Source organism: Rhincodon typus, chromosome 19 (assembly GCF_021869965.1).
Source record: "Rhincodon typus isolate 14 chromosome 19, sRhiTyp1.1, whole genome shotgun sequence".
In the NCBI taxonomy this organism is placed as follows: Eukaryota; Metazoa; Chordata; class Chondrichthyes; order Orectolobiformes; family Rhincodontidae; genus Rhincodon; species Rhincodon typus.
The window spans coordinates 12245771-12253039 of NC_063350.1; positions in this window are offsets into that span (position 1 = coordinate 12245771).

Genomic DNA, 7269 nt, shown 5'->3' on the forward strand with positions numbered 1-7269 from the left:
TTGCATTTTGAAATCTGTGAAACTTCATGTTTATATAATACCTCATACTTCACTTCTACTGCCCCAGATCAGTTTAAAATTAGTGTTACATTCATATATACAGTTCTTTTTCTTAAAATAGAAACTGTTCTTTAGTTTTTCCTGATGTACCAGTGGATGAATACATGAATACAAAGTATTAATAGTGACAAGTTAGACCATTTGCTCCACGCTGGTATTCTGCTCCATGAGCTTCTCCCACCCTTTTCATCTAATCATTTCCCTCTATTCCTCTCTCCTGTATTGATTTCTTTCCCCTTAAATGCATCTGTGCTACTTGCCTCAACTACTTTGTGATAGTGAGTTCCACAGTCTCACCGCTCTTTGGGTAGCAAGTTTTTTCTTGAATTCTCTTCTGAACTTTATCAGTGATTATTTTATGATAACGAGTCCTGCCTCTGGTGCTGTTACTCACCAACAAGTCTACACATCTGTCAGACTCTTTCCCAACATTAAAAACTCTATCAGGTCATCCTAGTCTTCTATTAAAAAGGTAAAGTTACTATAGCCCTAGAAGGCTGTTCTGTCAGAGCGAGACAACTGATGGTGAGTTTAAACTGAAGGTCACCACACTTCAGGAGAGGCACGAGGTTCAGAAAGTGGAACTTTCATGGTGATCTCAGCTACTGTGGGATTTGAACCTTGCTGCTGGAATCACTATGCATTGCAAACTCCTGCCAACTGAGCTAACCGATCCCCAGTCTCACGTTATGCAGTTATACAAATTTCTAAAAAAAAAAATTAGTGCTAGCAACTGCTTGGTAACAAAGGCTTGAAAGGGGGAAGGAAAGGAAAGTGGGAGGGGACCTGAAATAATCCAGAAATAAAAAAAATGTTAACCAGGCTTCCCTATCCTGACGTAAAAGCAAATGCAGATGCTGGAAATCTGTAATAAAAACAGAAAGCACTGGAAATATTCAGCAGGCCAGGCAGCATCCATGAAGATGGAAAGTCAATGTTTTGAGGTCAATATAACTCATTCTCAGAACTTACTTCTCCTAATTGCTATTCAAAAATCATGTACACATTTGGGAATTGAGTGAGACTCCACAGGTTACGTAGCTTCCACCAATTTATATACACTGGGTCAAAAACCTCAAACTATGCGCCTAACAACATTGCAGACTCATGTGATTTATCACCAAGATAACTGCTGCTAAGTAATTTAAAGTAATTGCAGCATCATGAAAGTTCTCAATCATAACAAGGTTATATAAAACCTTGTGGAACAGTCAGTCAGAGTTAGTTCAAGGGGTCATTAGCTGTGTTCCAACTAACATTTACCCTTCAACCAAAGTCAACAGAAATAGATTAATTTGCAATTCATAGCATTGTTCATTGTGGCTCCTTGCTGTGGATAGCCTGGCAACCACATTCACCTACCTAACAGCTTCAAGAGAATTCTTTGTCCATGCAACACTTTGGGCTGTTACCATGAGAAGGGATGTGGTGCTATAAAATTTAAGTTTTCCATAACAAGCATTTACTTGTTATTACACAGCAGAGGCTGATAAAGCACCATTAGAACATTTGTGTGAATAATTTCTAGTTTCACTAGGTTAAAAAAAAACTAGGAACAACCTCACAAACCCACTTGGATACTTCATCACTTTTGCTCACCCAAATGTTATTCACCAATTTAAAGTCGACTTCCATAAGCGAGAGCAGTTAGAATAAAGTATTAAACAGTGAGAAAGGCCATCAGAAATTGCAGCAGCATCTCGAACAGCTGGTGAAGTGGGCCGAGAAATGGCAAATGGATTTTAATATAGATAAGGGTGAGGTGCTGCATTTTGGAAAGACAAATCAAGATAGGAATTTCATGGTGAATGGTAGAGACTTAAGCAGTGTAGTGGAACAGAGGGACCTTGGAGTTCAGGTGCTTGGTTCTCTGCAAGTGGAGTCACAGGTAGACAGGGCAGTGAAGGAGGCTTTTGACACACTGGCCTTCATCAGTGAGGACATTGAGTTATGTTGCAATTGTACAGGACGTTGGTGAGGCCACACTTGGAGGATTGCGTTAAGTTTGGTCACCTTGCTATAGGAAGGATGTTATTAAACTGGACAGAATGCAGAAGAAATTTACAAGAATATTGCCAGAACTCAAGGGATCAAGTTACAGGGAGAGGTTGGACAAGCTAGGACCTTTTTCTTGAGATCGTAAGAGACTGAGGGGTGATCCTATAGAAGTGTAAAGATCATGACAGGCATGGATAGGGTGAATGCACTCAGTCTTTCTCCCCCCCAAGAGTTGGAGAATGGAGGACTAGACGGCATCAGTTTAAGGTAAGAGGGGAAAGAGTACTTGGGAACTTTAGGGGCCACTGTTTTCACACAGAATGTGGTATACATATGGAATGAGTTGTCAGTGGAAGTGGTTGAGGTGAGTACATTAACAACATTTAAAAGGCATTTGGATGAATACATGGATAGGAAAGGTTTAGAAGGATGTGAGCCAAGTGCAGGGAAATGGGGTCAGTGTGGGTAGACATTTTGATCAGCTGATGGGCCTGGCTCCATATTATAGGACTATATGACACTGTCACTTTCATTTAGATACATGGGAGCAGCACAATCTGCAAATTCCCCTCCAAGCCACTTGTCATCCTGACTTTGACAATGAAGAAACAGACCCTGTGTCAAAAATCCTTGAAGTTCTTTCCTAATGGTATGGTGGGTAAACCTACACCAAATAGACTGCAGGTCACCGCCACTACCTTCTCAGTTAGGATCTCTTCTGTCAGGTAGAAGATACAAAAGCTTAAACACATGGATACCAGATTCAAGAACAGCTTACCCTACCTCCTGCTGTTATTAGACTTTTGAATGGACCTCAAATTTTAAATTTAAATGACCTTGCTCTTCGTGAGTCTTCTTTGCAGTTGTAATATTGTATTCTTCGCTCTGATCTATTACCCTAGTGCACTTTGTATGGCATGATCTGTCTGTACTGCACACAAAACAAAAAACTTTTCACTGTACCAAGGTACGTATGACAATAATAAATCAAAATCAAGAGCAAGAAGGGATGGGGAGTAAACGTTGGTCTGGCCAGTGAAGCCCACATTCCCCAAAATGAGTGAAAAAAGAATGATTAGTGTGGTGAAATATTCTAAAAACTTCAGCTGCTTTCATATGCTTTTGATTTCTGCAAACAGTGACTTGGGCCCACAAGTAGCAGATTTGGGCTATTAGCTAATTGGAGGAATACACAGAATAAAATTGATGGGATTTATTAATAAATTTGTGGATCAATATTGTCTACAATTTTCCTCTGAGTGTAAAACACTCTCTCTAGGTATAGTTTTGAACACTTGCCCCCAGTTCTTATCCACAAAGTAATCATTCATTATGCACAGGCCAACAGGCTGCTGGCATTACAACGGAGATCAATTCTGTCCTCATTCTTGACTTCGGGAGAGATTTATTGAAAGAAGTGGTGACTTCAGCCATGTGTTTAAATACAGTGCCTTCATATGGACTTGGTACAATTTAACTTTACAGAAGGAGGTCAGTACAAATTACACAGTTTGTTTTCCTGATTGACAGGCCTATATTACAGGCAAGGAAAGAAACATCTCTATTTAAAAGCAGGTTTATTTTCATCCCCTCCCCAGATGTGTAATCATAGAATCCCTACAGTGTGGAAATAGGCCATTCGGCCCAACAAGTCCACACCACCTCTCCAAAGAGCATCCCACCCTAACTCATTCCCCTACCCTTGCATTTCCCCATGTCTAACCCACCTAACCTAAACCTCCCTGGACACTATGGGCAATTTAGCATAGGCAATCCAACCTAACCTGCACACCTTTGGACTGTGGGAGGAAACCGGAGCACCTGGAGGAAACCCACGCAGACACGGGGAGAATGTGCAAACTGCACACAGACAGTCACCCGAGGGTGGAATCGAACCTAGATCCCCGGTGCTGTAAGGCAGCAATGCTAATCACTGAGCCACTGTGCCACCCTATGTAGAACTCAAGAGCTTATTGAGAGCTTTGTACTGCCCCTCTGCAATGAGAGTATTGTTTACACATAGCTGACAGCAGATTCCTATTTGCTTCACCTACCACAGAAATAGAACAAAATTATAGGTCAATGTGAGACAAAGAGAAACTAAACTTAAATTATCTTGGCTTAAGGAAATTAACTGGATGAAGTCAATGTCATTAAATGGGCAAGTCCGTCCAGACATTCCACTGACTAGTTAAAACAGATCCACAATATTATCCACCAAATTCAGAGTCTGACCTGCCTCAAATACACCCAGAGGTAACCAGGGTGAAAACCACTTAGTGCAGGATCAGTATAGCAGGTCAAGATGCACCAGATTTTAAATTCCTTTTAATGTTCAGGACTTGCTGCCCTGTTTTAGGGGTTCAAAGTTGTTTGATATCTCAAAGCTGCAATGATTGCAGAGAGGTGAGCGTGTAAGGAGACAGAGTGGGTTGGGCGACAGTGGTCTGGTAAGGGTCTAGAATAAATGGATGAGAATTTCAGGCAGGTTGTGCTGGGGCAAGTCATTGGGTGGGTTGGTGGCAGGTCAGAAGGGAAGTGTGGGGTGGTTAGTGGTGTCAGTGCTAAATCAGGGGCTGTTTCATAGTTTCCAGAAGTTATAGTGGATTCTCCGTTCTCTAACCTTTCCTGGGTGAGTATTACAGCTCAAATGAATCAGACTTTGAGGGGCTATGTCAAAGGATTCCCAACACAGGCGAAACTGTCCAACATTTTCAGGCAAGTCCATTGCATCAGGAATTGCATAAGGTCCCAATGCATAAACGACCATCTAACCATCGGAATTCCAGGGCCATTATTTTATTCTCCTTTTCCATCTTTTCCTTTTTATTCAAATTCCCAACATATTGTGAAAGGAAACTACTATTGATAGTTGAAGTCTAAGAGCGCTGAGAATGTTCATGTCAGGCAGAATCTGTGAAGGGAAGAAACAGTGTTGGGGTTTTAGGTCAATGATCTTCACAGAGATCCTCATTTTTCATTCCTCAGATGCTGCCTGGACTTCAGTAATTCCAGCATTTTCTGTTTATGCCTGTACATGAGAGGTCGGGGAGTTGGGTGGCGGGGGGGAGGGTTGGTGATTGAGCATTAGTTATTTAAAAATAAGGTTGGCAGTGCAATATCTGCAAAAGAAACATTGGCAGCTGCTGAATAACAAAATAAGAACACATGAAGTAAGAGGAGATGGCCACTCAAGCCTACTCCATTATTCAATAACATCATGGCTGATTGGATTGTGACTTTAACTCCACTTTAAAGATGTCTGCAGAACTGTTGTATGTGGGTCTGAAAAGAGACAAGAGTGAGGAGTACAATAAGTAGCACCTAAAAAGGTAGGGCAAAACAGCTTAGGATCCAAAAGGAGTGAGACTTAAATAGCCTCTCTCAAAGCCTCTAACAACATATCTCAAAGTGAGCTGTTACTAGGTGCTAACATGCGATGCACTATATCTTGCTAACTACAACAGATTAGAAAACGGTTTCCCTCCACCATGCTAGACTGAACAGGCTCTGTAGTTTCCTATGGTCAGCAGTCCTCCTCGTGGGGAGTGGCTCAAACAGCGTACAGAGCAGGAACACCCATATAACTTGATAGATAGCAGCGCAGATTGGATTTGTTTGCCCTTGCTGCATCGTGAGCAGCAGTGTGAAAACTTCAGACTCAGACTCCCAGCCGAGGTGAAGCTCGGTGTGGTCTGGGTTGGAAGGACTGTTACGCTGAACTCTCTCTCTATTTTTATAATTTGTTGCCAGATTTTTTATTTCTTTATTTTTCTAATTTTTTCCCCCCTGAAGAATTTGTACTTCAGAATCTGTACCTGGATACCTTGGTACCAAAGATGGTGCCCTAAGTGGCATCTTGTAAACTTTTCACTGTACTCGTGAGCATGTGACAATAAAGTTGGTTCAGTTTAAAGTTGCCTGCTCATAGTCAGCAGCAGAGAAAGGCTGAAGATTTCAGAATGCTACAGAAGAAATCCAAGTGGCAAATATCAAGGAGGAAGGTGATCACTCCAGTGAACAGAGCAGGCAGCACAGTGGTTAGCAGTACTGTCTCACAGCACCAGGAGCTCAGGTTCAATTCCAACCTCAGGTGACTGTCTGTGTGGAGTTTGCACATTCTCCCCGTGTCTGCATGGGTTTCCTCCGGGTGCTCCGGTTTCCTCCCACAGTCCAGAGATGTGCAGACTAGGTGGATTGGCCATGCTAAATTGTCCGCAGTGTACAGGGATGTGCAAGCTAGGTGGGTTAGCCATGGGAAATATTGTTGTAGGGATATGGCAAGGAGCTGGGTTGGAGTGGGATGCTCTTGGGAGGGTTGATGCAGACTTGGATGGGCTCAATGGCCTCTTGCTACACTATAAGGATTCTAAGAATGGTAGAAACATTTCAGACTTGGTAAGAGATGTGCAGTAACAGAAGAGAGTTAGTAATTCCCCAGAGAAGGGGAATTAGTCATTCCAAAGCAGATACAGGGTGCATCTTGAGGCTGGTGGTCCAGAGATGTCTCAGGTTGAAGTTCAGCGATGAGGCAAACAGAGATTTGAGGGTCTGTAAGTAAAGCTTAAAATCCATGGTGTGTCAGGGGACACATGAAACCTGTACAGTAATCCAGGCTGCATTAACAAGTTTAAAAAAACTTGCAGCTCAGATTGAGCATCATGACCATAGTGAATGCGCACAAGGCAGCTACAGAACATAGATAAAAAGGCCACAAAATAAATATTCTGAGAAAGATTGTAGATCCAGGGACAGAATAATGCCAGTAGTTAAACAAAAGCAAATACTGCAAATGCTGGAAGTCAAATAAAAATGAAATGCTGGAGAAACTCAGCAAGTCTGGTACTTCTGTGGAGAGACGGACAGAGTTGATGTTTCTAGTCCAGTACAGTTCCTCCTCAGTTCCGAAGAATCATTGCACCAAATCATCATTTCCAGATTTATAGTCATTTCCGGGGAGGGAGGGAGGGAGGGACTGACTCATTGCCAGGGAAACGTTAATAAGAAAATTATTGGAACTGTGAACTGATATGTCCTCCCCGTGTCCTGACAGATTTCATCTTAGGGTTTAAGATGAAGTGGCTGGTCAGTTTGCTGATATGTACTCTTATTTTTCCACAAATTCCCCATGTTCAGGGAAAATTCCATTGGATAGCAAAATAGCAAACAAACTCCTTTATGCAAAAAAAAAAAAAAAAAAAAAAAAAAAAA